Genomic DNA, 13,118 nt, shown 5'->3' on the forward strand with positions numbered 1-13,118 from the left:
CCAGAGAAAGCCCGACCCACCGCTGAGAAAGGGGCCTGGGAATTTGTTGGTGTCCTTCCTGCCTGCCTCGCGGTGCCAGGCTTGTCCCCATGCCAGCTTCACTTCAGTATTATTCTAATTTAGGGAACTGATGCAAAAGGCTGTCCTGGCAGTTCGACTTGGCTTGGACTGGGGTTATTTTGGTTTAGCTCGAGTCATCTGAGGACAGGTCACGCTTTATCCAAGCCTATCTCCACACGACGAGGGTTTGCAGGGGGTCACAGACATCCACGGGGCGGGTTAAAGAAAGCTCACTGCCTGAGCCCGACAGCATTGGGGGTGCACAAAACCCCCAAGGTGCAGCCCAGGAAAACTGCACAGGGCTTCAGCTGCGGTTTTGGACTATCCTCAGCCCTGCACGGACACCCATGCTCCCCTGGGATGCTCTAAAGCATGTTCCTAAGCTGGGAACAGGCTGACACGAGCCCAGCTGGCGACAGCCCCGTCCTAAGCCATGGTCATGGTCAGCTGCCCACCTGTAACGCCGGGCTATTGCAACACCTCCATGAGTGCTGGTTTTATCCCCCTGAACCTTGGCAGGTCTCTGTAGCCTTGCCGAGGGAGGATTGCCTTCTGGATGGGCTGAACAGACCTCACTGTCTCCCGTCCCTGCGGCTGGGTGCAGCTGGCACTGGAGTGCCTGCCCTCCTCTGCTGCTGCCACCCGCACGGCCCCGGATTAAGTGGGGGAGCACTGGGGTGGGATAAGGTCTGCGGCGTCTGGGAGCATCAGCACGGAGGTGGTAACGGTCCTCTCTGGCACTGAGCTGCCAAAAGCAGGGCTGGGGAGGAGGTGCTGCTGGGGGGGTGTGCACGGCACGGCACGGCTCGCAGGTATGCCGTGGGCTCCCAGTGCTCACCTCCGGCACATCCTTGCACAGCCCCAGTTTGACAAGCCCAGCCTTGTTGCTTCGGGATCACAAGTGAGGCTCACCCTCTCGGCTGTGTCTATGTGGTAAATTTGGCGTGCCCAGGGGTGTTGCTGCAGACTGAGGCCAGGCAAAGCACAACACAAGTCCCCACGATGTCCAGGGAAGCCCCGTAGCCTCCAAAGCGGGATGCTGAGTCCAAGCCGCCACCTGGGAATGGTCCCCAGTGTGCTGTGTCTCCATGCCCACGCTGTGTCTCCTCTGTGCCCGAGAGCTAGTTGTCTCAGAACGAAGCCATGCTCTAGCTGTGTCGATGACTGAGTGCCTTTGCACGGGATCACACGACATCACGGGTTGCTTTCCCAGCAGAAACAGTCTCTTCTGCACAGCTGAGACCACAGCACGCGGTGGAAATGCTAATCCCATGCTGGGGAAGCACTTGAGCCAGGCACAGAGTGGGGCTGCCCGAATCCACAGCACAGTGGCCGAAGGATCCCAAGTGTGATGTGCCGCTACTGGGAAACGGGGTAGCTGCAAGGGAATCAGCGCTCAGCCCCAAGAAACATGCTTTTCCCTTGGATTTGAGCAACAGGGTGCTTCCTTCACACACTGTCATGTTGTCACGTTGGAACAGGCAGCCTTGCTGAGCCCTGGTTTTTATTTAGCTGAAGCCACAATTCCCTGCCAATCCCGGGATCTCAGGCACGTGCACTCTGCAGACAGGGAAAGGAGTCACCAGGGCTTGGCACCCACACCTTCCCGCTTGGTTCAGGGAGACCCTTGAGGAGGTGCAATGGCAGGATAAGTTTCATGGCTGAGGGAAGGAGCAATAGCAATGCCATCACATCTGGGATGAAGCTGCAAAGTGTCCGGGAGCTGTGCACGCTGTGGTCTTCTGCAGAGTAAAATTACACCCACGTCTGCAAGCCTCCAGGCAGGAGCTGATGTTGAACAGGGACAGTCCATAGGAAGTAAAGGCTGCAGATGCCTAGGGGGGCAGAAATGTCCCTGCATTATCCTCCAAGGGCCCAGCAGTGGCAAGGGAAGATCATGAACAACTGGCTGAAGATGGATCTGTTTTAGCGAGGTGATTCCCAGGACAATTCAGTTTAATGGCCCCACATCCTTCCCACCTTAAGGACCACAGAGCCCAAGACTGCTCCCAGGGTTAACACTGCCGTGTGCACATAACGCATTTTGCAAAGCTCTTCTCTAAAACCCCAGGAAACCTGGGACTAAAGATAAGCAAGTCCCTTAGCACCCCACTGGGGCATAGGGAGCCTGGGGGCAACTGGGAGCCAGGGAGGGCACAGCATCCTAGAGACCTCCTGGAGGTGGTGAGCCTGGTGCTCATGCTGGTGTCAAGCACGTGGCATCCCCCAGCCGCAGGCTGGGCAGGCAACCCAGCCGATGGAGCTCATTGGCACGGGCCCGGTGGCTATGCTCCCCATCCACTGCACCCGAGCAGAGCCGAGGCCCAGCTTGGCATCCCAGCAGATGCTGATGGTGCACAAGCAGCAGCCTAAAAAGGAGCCTCAGCCTCGTGCAGCGTGCTTCACTGGAGCCGGGTGATGGCAGAGCTCCATCGCTCCGTGCCTGTGCGGGGCATGCCTGGCCAGCCCGGCTTGGCCATGCCCCACAAAAGCAATTCTTATTCTGAGCATGCACTGCAGCCATCACAGCTCTGCAGGAATGGCTGACACCAACGAACAAGATCGAAGACGTGTAATGCCCCCTCCACCTGCCCTCCCTGGCATGGGGTGCTGCTAGCCTGGATAGCCATTAACCAAGGCTGGAAGCACCTTCTCCAGCTCTCTGTGCAGGAACCTGTTGCCCCTAGGACTCAGGTGGCTGGTGGGGGCATTGCACTTTGTGTGTGTGTGTGTCCTGACTGCTTTAAATGCCTGCTCTATGCAGTCATTAGATGATATTTATGGTCCTTATTAAGCAGCAAGAAAAAAAATCTGATACGTGCAGTGAGAACTTGAACTCACTCGGATATGCAGACAGCAGGCGCCATCCGAACATGGATCCTCGACGCCCGCAGCAGCGCCGCGAGGGCGAGCTCTGTGTCTTTAACGGCTGCGCAGGACGGTGGTGGGAGCAGGCTGGGAATGTTCCTGGCAGGGCTGCACAGCCCAGCAGCGCGCAGCGGAGCAGCGGCAGGGATAAAGTACGGTCTTGTTTAGCTGACAGAGAAAATGCCTCTTTCTGTGCCTATTTACCACGTCCGGTGTAAGGGTCCACAGCAGGGGAAGAGCACGTGTTCCCATCTCAAAGGGCTCTCCTTGATTCAGCGCCACGCAGCCCCTGAGCTGCTGGAGGGGCTGGTGCGCACAATCCCTGCGTGCAACGCGTCTCGCGTCCGGGCATTGCCTGCTCCAGACGGCCGAGGGCCAGAACCCCAAGTCCCAGAGGTGCTGCGACTCCCAAAGGTCACAAGGAGGACTGGGGAAGAGCCAGGAGCAATGCTCAGTCCCACGGCTCTTAGAAAAATCCCTCTCTTGTCTCTACAGCCGCATGCAATTAGAAACGCGGTCTGCCGTGCCTTGTCTGCTGGCAGCAGCACAAGCACCGAGGTGGCACGGTCCCCCTCCCTCCGGGACCCCTTGCAGCGGGGGCAGACGTAGCCTCCCCCCGGGTCCTGGTGCTGAGGGCCTTGGAGCTGGCTGCAGCCCCCTTGGCTTTCCGTGCCGCTCTCCCTCGAGTCGCGGTGGTGCTGGGGAGCGGCGAAGCCAGTGTGTGCGGGAGACCTCCCTGTGCGGCTGTGACTTTGTAGCTGTGGATTTGTAGCCTGGCTGCTTCCTAGCTCAGCATGGAAGACACTCTACAATTTTTAATTTGCCAAAAAAGCCCTCTTTTCAGTTTACAGGGACAGAAGGGGGACTTTTATGTGCAATCTGTACAGCTCTCCAGAAAGCACTTACATTTATGATGTTCATGAAATTTATAGCCAGTTGGCAGTGCTGCTCTCTCCTCTCCTCTCCACCAGCCACCCTGGCAGGATGGCAGACTATAATAAGCAAGCCACACATTCAAGTGGCATAAAAGGCATTTCTACAAGTTAGCCTCCTGCCCAGTCTTATAAACTCTAACAAGTCTCTAACAAGTAGGCAGGATCTCTTTATATCCAGGGAGAAAAACCCCTTTCAGAAATGGCCTTTTCACAAAGCCCACACCTTTCTTCTAATTAAGGTTAAATAGCTCCATGTTTTCTGGCCAATTTCATTCTTTCCCCTTATTCCCCTCTTAACAAGGCAGCCTTTAAAAAGACATCACTAATTGGTGTCTGCTTCTCACATACCATGCGTGCTTTGATAGTCAGTTAGAAAGCCTTCCCCATCGATCAAACTTCCACTGAAAGGCTGCTAATGTGCTCCATGTGTCTGCCACAGGACAAAGCCAAGTGGCGGGTCCCCAGCTCCCTTCTCCTCCTGTTCCCATACTCCCTCCCGGGACCGGGGGTCCGCAGCCAGGTCTGCCCCGTGGCACCCCCAGCACCGGCCTCCCTGGGAATAGCCCAGCCCGGGCATTGAGAGCGGTGCGGGGAAGAAATGACTCTGCGACGTGTGTGGCAATTCGGAAATTAATGGGGAGTGGTTAAATGTTAAGGGTAGGATCTAAAACAGAGCTGGTGAGAGAGCAATTGTCATGCTGATGAGGCTGGAGGAAGGCCAGTGAGCAGTTCCTGCGAATCCCAGTCTCCCCAGTGCTTTCTGGGCTATTAAGTGAAATTTTCCTGGGGAGAGGGCTGGGGAGGGGGATGCTGCCACGGCAAGGGGCAGTGATCCCCTGTGGCCCCCCAACCCTGCCAAGGACAGGTTTGGGAAGGAGGAAGCAGGACTCCTGGGTGTGCTGTTCCCCCTTCCCTGCGCCCTGGTCACTGAACCACACAGGCGGCATCTGCAACTGGTGCAATCTGCAGCTCATCAGCCCTTCTCCAGCCAGCAGGTCCGGGCCACCACAGCGCCCTTGGGGAAAAGCCACAAGACATGGTTGTAGTTAGGAGAGCGCTGCAAGCCAGACACTCCCCTGCTCCTTCCAGCCCGGGCTCCTTTGCTTTGACCCTGCCCTTGCAATCCCACTCCTCACCTCCACCCGCCGTCCCAAGGAAGAAGCTCTGCCATGCCCCGGCTCCACCGTGGCTGTCACCATGCCGGCTGCGTGCTGAACTCCCAGCTTTGGGCAGAGAAAAGCTCCCATTCTGTGCTCCTCCATGGGGTCTCAAAGCACCAACAGCTTAACTTTGGGTGGCTGCAGCAGCTGCCACCCAGCTGGGCCCTGAGCTCGGGGCTGTACCAGTGGCCTCCTGTCTGGAGTGGGAGAGACCTAGTGTCTTTTTGGAGGGGATGGCAGCAACATGCGCTGGACAGGAGCCCTTAGCAATGACCCAGGCACATCCCAAGCGAGGCAATCAAAGCAACCACCTGAGAGAGGAGAAGGCAGAGGCAGACCTGCCTGGAGGAGGCTGGACATGAAGGATCGTGCCAGGGCTTTGCTACGATGCTGCTCTGACTGCAAACATCTCTCTGTTCCCCCTGTCTGATAAATGCCACTTTCTTTGAGAAAGGTTACCTTTCCCAGTTGTAACTCACTGCTGGTTGCCAGATCTGCTGCTCAGGTGAAGTTTTCACTCTCTAGGTTTAGAGGTCTCTGGTAGGGCTGCTAAGTGAAGCCTGGAAGCGTTGTCTTCCAGCCTGGTCACAGGGGCTTTTTCCTGGGGTAGGAGCCAAGGATTCCCAGAGGAGGCTTATGAGGGTGGCAGCCAAAACCAGGCATCTCTTTGGCATTCCTGTGTGACAGGCACATGCTTGGCACAAGATGCTCTACAGAACAGCAACCTATGACCGTATTGCAGCGACGAGGTGACAGGGAGGACACACGTGCACACACCAAGTATTTTTAGTGGTGCTTTGCAGCCCTTTGTGCTGCTGGAGCCAAGGAGGAGAGAGATGGTCGGCGGCCAGATGCTGGCTGCCTCCCAATGCTCAGTGGGGCTTGTCAACACCATAGGTTGTGCAGATGGACACCTGCCAGGAAACAGCGTCCCCAAACCTCCCAGGCAGGCTGGCAGGTGGCTTCCCAGCTCCTTGGCCAGACACATAGCTGGTGAGACATGCAGAGCCCTGACACAGTTTTGGAAAGCCTCCTGCATGCCTGTGACCTTGCCATTCCTCCCCAGCCCCCTGTGAGCTGGGCAAATTGAGGGATTACCTGGGTTTTTACAGCTTCATCCCCATTTTTCTGCTGCAAGGCAGCGCAGGAGCAGGATCTGCTGTCTCCACCAGGCTTGCCGTGGAGCTCGCTCCTCTGGCAGGCACGGCCACCCAGCAGCTCCCATTCCTGCACGGCAGCCCTTCCCTGGGCTGGTGTGCCAGCGCCGAGGGCATCTCCCAGCTCCCATCCACAGCCAGCTGAGACTTGACACAGCCGCTTCCGTGGAAGCCTGCCAGGGCAGAGATGCCGTGCGTGCGTTTCGGTGACTCCAGACAATGGATAAATGGCACACCTGCTTGTGCAAAGTTCATTTAAATGGCACTCCTGGTGCTGCCGGCAGCCTCTCACAGCGGTTAACAGGTGTGAATTGGTACCTACAAGCGCACATTTTCCACTGCACAGCCTTTTGTTCAGCTCCTGCTGCTTCCCTGGCTCCATTCTGGCTGCTAAGCACACAAATCTTCCCTTAGTAGAGAAAATTAAAGTCTTCCCAGTGTTCGGCTTCCTCAAACAGACAGCACAGTCCCACGACTCAGATGAGCCCTTCCGTATCAGCTGGGATCTCCGGTGGCATGAATTGAAGTGGGACTGGCACGTTGCTCTGTCCCCTAAAACTAACAGAACCCTACAGCACAGCCGGCTTGGCTCGCCTCCCTCATGCCCTCCGCAGAGACCAACACCTTCGTTTGCACCTTTCAGGCTGCAGCACGTTGTCTTCAGAGGAGATGGAGCCGTGGCTCAGTCGAAGGCTGTGTCTAACACGGGCAGGCAGCACACGTGGCCTCTGCCGTCACCTGCCTGCGCTGCTCCAGCACTGGATGGGACAGGAGCAGCCAGGTCCCCTGGTTCTTGGGGACACGGCGCTTGGCTGAGCAGCACAAGGGGCTGGTTTTGGGTGCCTGGTGCCCTCACACAGACCAACAGCTCTGGGGGACCTTTCCAAGCCTGGTCCTGCTCATCAGGAAAACCAGGCTCCCACTCAGCTGCCTGGGATCCTGGCAGGACATCTGACATCGAGGCTAGGGATGCCTTCTCCCTCTAATCCCCGCTGATACAAAGGTGCTTAAGGCATTGATGGATCTGGACCTTCACCCCACCAACCCCATTTTCACAGCACTGCCTGACCTACAGGGACCCTGCAGGGCTCAGGCTCCCGCGTAACTCACAGGGGACAGGGCTACCTGAGTACTTAAGCACCTCATTACATGACTCAACTAATCCTTCAGTATCAGATGTACTGCCTGAGCATCTGTGCTTTAACGCGGAGTGGCCACACTTGCGATACACGCACTGCATCGCACCAGCTCTCCGGAGGCAAGAGGGAGCCTGCCAGGGAGGGTTTGGATCAGAGCAGTCCTCATGTTGGGCTGTTATAATGAAGTGCCTGGGGACAGGTACATGAAACACGGTGTAGCTCATCTGAGCGGTGCTGGGAGTATCTATGCAGAGTAATTACGCTGCCGATAGCAAGGTTTTCAAATGAGGGGTGCAATTCAGCCACTCAGCAGAGGTGCCTGGTGCAATTCAAGAAGCTCGGGGGACCCGAGACGTCTCCACAGGGCTGTCAGGTGTGACACAGGATCTGTGGTAAACCTGTGCCCTTCTGGCGTGACAGATGGCAGCCAGGTGGGCTACCCCAGGGTGTCTCAGATGGCACTGGGTGTCAGCAGCGTGATGCTAAGGGACACACCGAAATACATAGACACTTGATATGTATGTGCATATATCCAGCCCTCCTGAACCCACATGCCTGTGTTTTAGACTTCTGCCCCTCCTTGCCTCAGTTTCCCCACCTGCATTACGGGGCTCCACTGCCTTGCCATCATTGGTCTGACCACCCCTGTACGGAGAGCCAGTCCTCGCCTCCAGCCCCTCTGCACTCCCCTTCCCCACGCTCAGGTACGCTCCTCTGCCAGGGGGTGTCCAGCCTTGGTCCGAGTCGTCCCTGGGCACTCGATCCCCTCTCTCTGCCTCCATTGACAACGTGCCTCCTTTCTAAACGTAACTCCCATGGCTTCTGCTTCCAGCTGCTGGTTCTTGGTCTGTCTTTCACAGCTAGATTAAAGAGCCCTTTAGAACCTGGGATTTTATCCTTGTGAAGGCACTTACACGCTGCAATCAAAACACTTCTTGGTCTTGCCTCTGATAAGCCGAGCAGACTGGGCGCTGCGTGTCTTGCTGCAGGGCTTTCTCCTGCCCTCCAACTGCACGTGGGGCTCATCTCAGGGCTTCCTTCAGTCCAGTGCATGTCAGCCCTAGTGATGGGTTTGCCCATGCTCTGGAGTGATGACGACTCCACCATGTGCATTTCTGTGCAGCTGATGGACCTCCTTATTTATCTCATCTGCGCTTCCTCGGCGTTCACTTCCTTGGTCACATAAATGTGCATATTGCAGCTCTGCCTGGTGCCAGGAGTCTACAGCTAAAGGCACCACCACCCCGCCTTCCCCTTTCCCTCAGGACAATTCATTGCCCACATCATGCAGATGGGGAAACTGAGGCACAGGGAGACCCAAGGGCAGCCACTTACGTTTATTGCAAAGCTGGCAACAGCCCCCGGTGCCTCAGTTCCTTTGCAGAGTCAGGGCAAGCTGCTCTCACCACGTCTTCACTCAGAGTCTGCCAAAGCCAAAGGGGGGGTCACCCCACTGCAGCCCTGCGTCGGAGCCCCAGGGCATCCCAGCAAGGAGCATCTCCCCAGCTCTGAGCACAGAGAGACAGCTGGGGCCGGGCTGCCTCCTGGTAGTGACCCAGGACTGCGCAAATGGCACGTCCAAATGACATGTCCAAATGCTCAGATGGAAAAAAAAATCTATCAAGGACAGTGAACGAAGGGGGGAAAGAATCAACCTGCAGTGCAGTATACACACGTGTGCTGGGTTTTTACCAGCCTCCTGGCCCCGCAGTGGCACCAAGGAGGTGCAGCCCCTCTGTCATGGGGAAGGGACCTCAGAGCAGGCTGTAGGATCCCCCAGACGTGGTCCCCAGCTCACCCTCCTGTGCTCTGCCTGGTGCAGGACTGCTGGGGAGGTCTGGCCGGGCAGTGCCATCCCCCTGCCCTCCTCTCCTGCCTCCCCACCACGGGAAGAGGAGTGCAGGGTGCTGAGCCTCAGCCGGGCTCCAGCTGCCTCCTCTGCCGAGCCTCCCAAAGCCCTCTCCACCCCTGCTTGGTGCAGCCACCTCACCCACCTCCTCACAGACTCTGCTCCACCCCGAGCTCCCTGCAGCTCTCCCTGGCCCAGCCGAGGACGACGAGGGCCGCAATGCCACCGTCACCTCCTCTTCCAGCATGTTGTCAGCTTACCAACTATTGCTCCATTTGCTCTCTGCTCTGCACAGGCTGCATCATCGTCATTGACAAGAGACACATTTGCTGGTGGACACGAGGCAGGTCCAGCCTTTCCCTCTCCTACCCAGGTCTCGTGCAGCTCTTTGTGTTTGCTGCAGAAGACGCCTGCCTTCACAGAGATGCTCTGTACTCCACGGTGTGGTTTCAGTGGTACCACACACTTGACCTTTGGGCTTTCCAGGGGGAGTATGGGGGCTTGTGTCGATGGTGGCACAGCAGAAATCTGCTCTTCCTCTTCCCAGGCTGTGCCAAGGTCCCAGGAGATGGGAGAAGGCACAGGGGGACAGGAGCCATTCATATCCCCCCAGAACACGCTGCAGCTCTGAACAGATGCCTTGGGGTGCCCAGGAACACCCGCACCAGAGGGTGTCCCTCTGCGAGGCAGGGCAGGGGCGGCTGGAAGAGGTGACGGTGTTTCTAGTGTCTGTCATTCGTTGTCTGGACAGGACGGGTGGCAATGGGGAAAGCTCTCAGGCTAACGCAGGGGCAGCAGCTAAGCCGGCGGAGTCTGGGGGGGCTCAGAGCTGGGACAGGGTCATCTTGGGGCTGCAACCAGCCGTGATGAGGAGCTCCTGGGTTCGGGAAAGGGCAGACTCAGGGAAGGAGAGCCAGGACTTCCCTACCAGTCAGCTTAACTCCGATTACCCGAAAAGCACTGGAACAATTAATCAAACAAGCTATTGCAAGCCTGTAGTAGATAACAAGGAAATGAGTAACAACCAGCCTGGGTTTGTCAGGAGCAAAGTGTGTTGCACAATCTAATTTCCTCGCACAGCGGAGCAGCAGGCCTGGCGGAGGGGGAAGCAGGAGGTGTCATGTATCCACGAAGCTTTTGACAGGGTTTCTCAAGATATTCTCCCAGGCAAGTTCTGGAAACGTAGATGGGAGAGAAGTCAGACGTCAGGCGGTATGAGGTGTTCGGGAAGCTCTGCAGGAGAAGCATGAGCTCTTTACCTGGCAGTAAGGCTGGGCTGCCCCGGCGACTGAGGGGCCCTCCTGGCTCCAGTACCATTTTCTCCTCATTAGCAGCCTGGGAATGAGACAGGGAAGGGGCCACATGAAGGCAAACCCAACCGTGAGCTAAAGCAATCCTGCAGGACACCATGGCCAAGCTTTTCCTGGGATGTGCATGCAGGAGCACAGCCTGAGAGATGCACTAACTCAGCCCCGGGCTCTGCTGGGGAAGCCATCGGCTTTGGGTACCACATGTCAAGAAAAGTGGCCTAAATGGACTGATCCCAAAGAAGAAGGGGGAGATGATGATGTTGTAGGCAGTAGATGGACCAGGGGATCTTGGTCCAGCCTTATTGTCCCTCCTTAGACAGCACACCTGAACAGCCACTTTAGGGACCACCTCCGGTCTCTCTGTACCCAGGAGCACCCGCCAGACCTGCCCCCAGGTCTGCTGGACGCCCGAGCCTGGACGCTGGTGGCTATTTCTTCTCCAGCCAGAGAAAGGCCAGATTCACTCCAGCACAACAGCAGGAGAGCAGGCATTTATGCAGGGGCTGCTGCGCTAAAGCAAGGCTCCCGTGCAGACCTCCAGACACTCCTAAAATAGCATTTTTCTCCACCTGAACACCTTCATTTTTAAGCTGTGGGTGCATGTCTACCCCTTCATAGTGTTACGAGCGTTGGGCTTCCAGCTCTTCCACAGAGAAAAGAAGACATTTTTAGAGACTTAAATGTGTGTTCTTATTTTGTCATTGCACCAATGAGCAAAATGTTTGAATACGGTTTTCGTGGGGGAGGGAGAGACTCACCAGCCAGGGAGCATCCATCTCTGCCAGCTGCAAGCTGGGAAAAGGGACAAGCAATGACAGGGGTTGCTCTGGCTGAAGGAGGGGATGCTGACCAGACCTGGGAGGAGAGCAGCAGATGCTGGACAGGGCTGGGAGGAGGCAGCCGCCCCACAGCCCTCCCCATCCTAACAGGGCTAAGGGAGCAGACCTCCTCCAAGGCTCCTCGTTCCCTCCCCCAGCTCGTCCAAGGCTCTGCGGGAGGGCAGCCATCACCCACCTTGTCAGATACATTTCAGTGCCTCTCTTCCTCCCCGTTCTGGTGAAGGGTGCCTTGCACACGGCCGCATGATTGACTTTAAATATAAGAAGGCAAAACAACCGAAGGCCACCCATGGAAAGCCGTGTGCCAGCTCCTGACAGCACGTACATCCTCCTCCCAGCTCATCAGCACGGCACGGCTCCCCCTGACATGACACTTCTCCTTCTCTGTCAGCTGGCGGAAGTCATCTCGCCGAGGTCCCCGACGGGGGCTGGGTGGGGGGTGGGGGGACCGGGATGCAAACAAGTTTGTGCCGCCCCAGGTTGCTGCTTTGCAGATGAGCATCTCAGTGGATCAGGCTGGCTGCTTCCAAACCGCAGCGAAGGGGAGCGTGCCCCCGAGGAGAGTGTGCACCAGCATCTCAGCATTTGATGGGTGTCTGGGGACGTGCCACCTCTGATGGAGACATGAGAGCGTGCGCTGCTGTCACACAGGGGAGAGAAGGAAGGATGCGCGAGAAGGAAGGATGCGAGGCAAGGGAGCACGGGTATCTCCTGTGCGAGCATCCCAGGCACTGCAGCCTGCCAGGAGGAAATGCAGTGAGGGCAACGCGCTGGGAGGGGAGCCTGCAGGGATTTTCAGGTTTGGTGATTCTGGAGGTTGAAGCATGGGGACAGGGAAGCAGTGGGAAGTCAGGATGTATCGACAGAGTGAAATCCACTGCTCCTGGAAAGGAAGATTGTTTCCTTCAAACCCATGGGATGACCTTAACTCTGCCCCTGGGCCACAGTGGCACAGCCGTGGTTACATGGCTGGCCACCCATAAGACCAAGGTCACACTCACAGTGACAGCAGAAAGCCACAGTGAACCACGGGGCCAGAAAGCCGTTACGAGAGCGTCTGTGCAGTGTCGTACTGCCTGTGCGTAGGTGTCCCCACCGGGCACAGGTGTGATGGTTTTCACAGAGGACAGAGAAATGGGAGCTGATGGGCATCTCTGAACTTACATCTGCTGATACCAACGGCCCTTGGACAGCAAAGTGCCTCTGCCCAGCTGGTCGCCTCACCCAGTGGACCTGGAGGACTCAGGCAGGAACGCTGGACACAGCAGCAGGCCTCTTGCCCCAGGGAATCACAGAATCACAGAATCGTATAGGTTGGAAAAGACCTCTAAGATCATCGAGTCCAACCGTAAACCTAACACTGCCAAAACCACCACCAAACCATGTCCCTAAGCACCTCATCCAAACGTCCTTTAAATACCTCCAGGGATGGTGACTCAACCACTTCCCTGGGCAGCCTGTTCCAATGCTGGACAACCCTTTCAGTGAAGGAAAATTTCCTAATATCCAGTCTAAACCTCCCCTGGCGCAACTTGAGGCCATTTCCTCTCATCCTATCACTTGTTACTTGGGAGAAGAGACCGACCCCACCTCTCTACAGCCTCCTTTCAGGCAGTTGTAGAGAGCGATGAGGTCTCCCCTCAGCCTCCTTTTCTCCAGGCTGAACAACCCCAGGTCCCTCAGCCGTTCCTCATAAGACTTCTGCTCCAGACCCTTCCCCAGCTCCGTTGCCCTTCTCTGGACACGCTCCAGCCCCTCAATGTCTCTCTTGTAGTGGGGGGCCCAACACTGAACACAGCAT

Source organism: Mycteria americana, chromosome 21 (assembly GCF_035582795.1).
Source record: "Mycteria americana isolate JAX WOST 10 ecotype Jacksonville Zoo and Gardens chromosome 21, USCA_MyAme_1.0, whole genome shotgun sequence".
Taxonomy (NCBI): Eukaryota; Metazoa; Chordata; class Aves; order Ciconiiformes; family Ciconiidae; genus Mycteria; species Mycteria americana.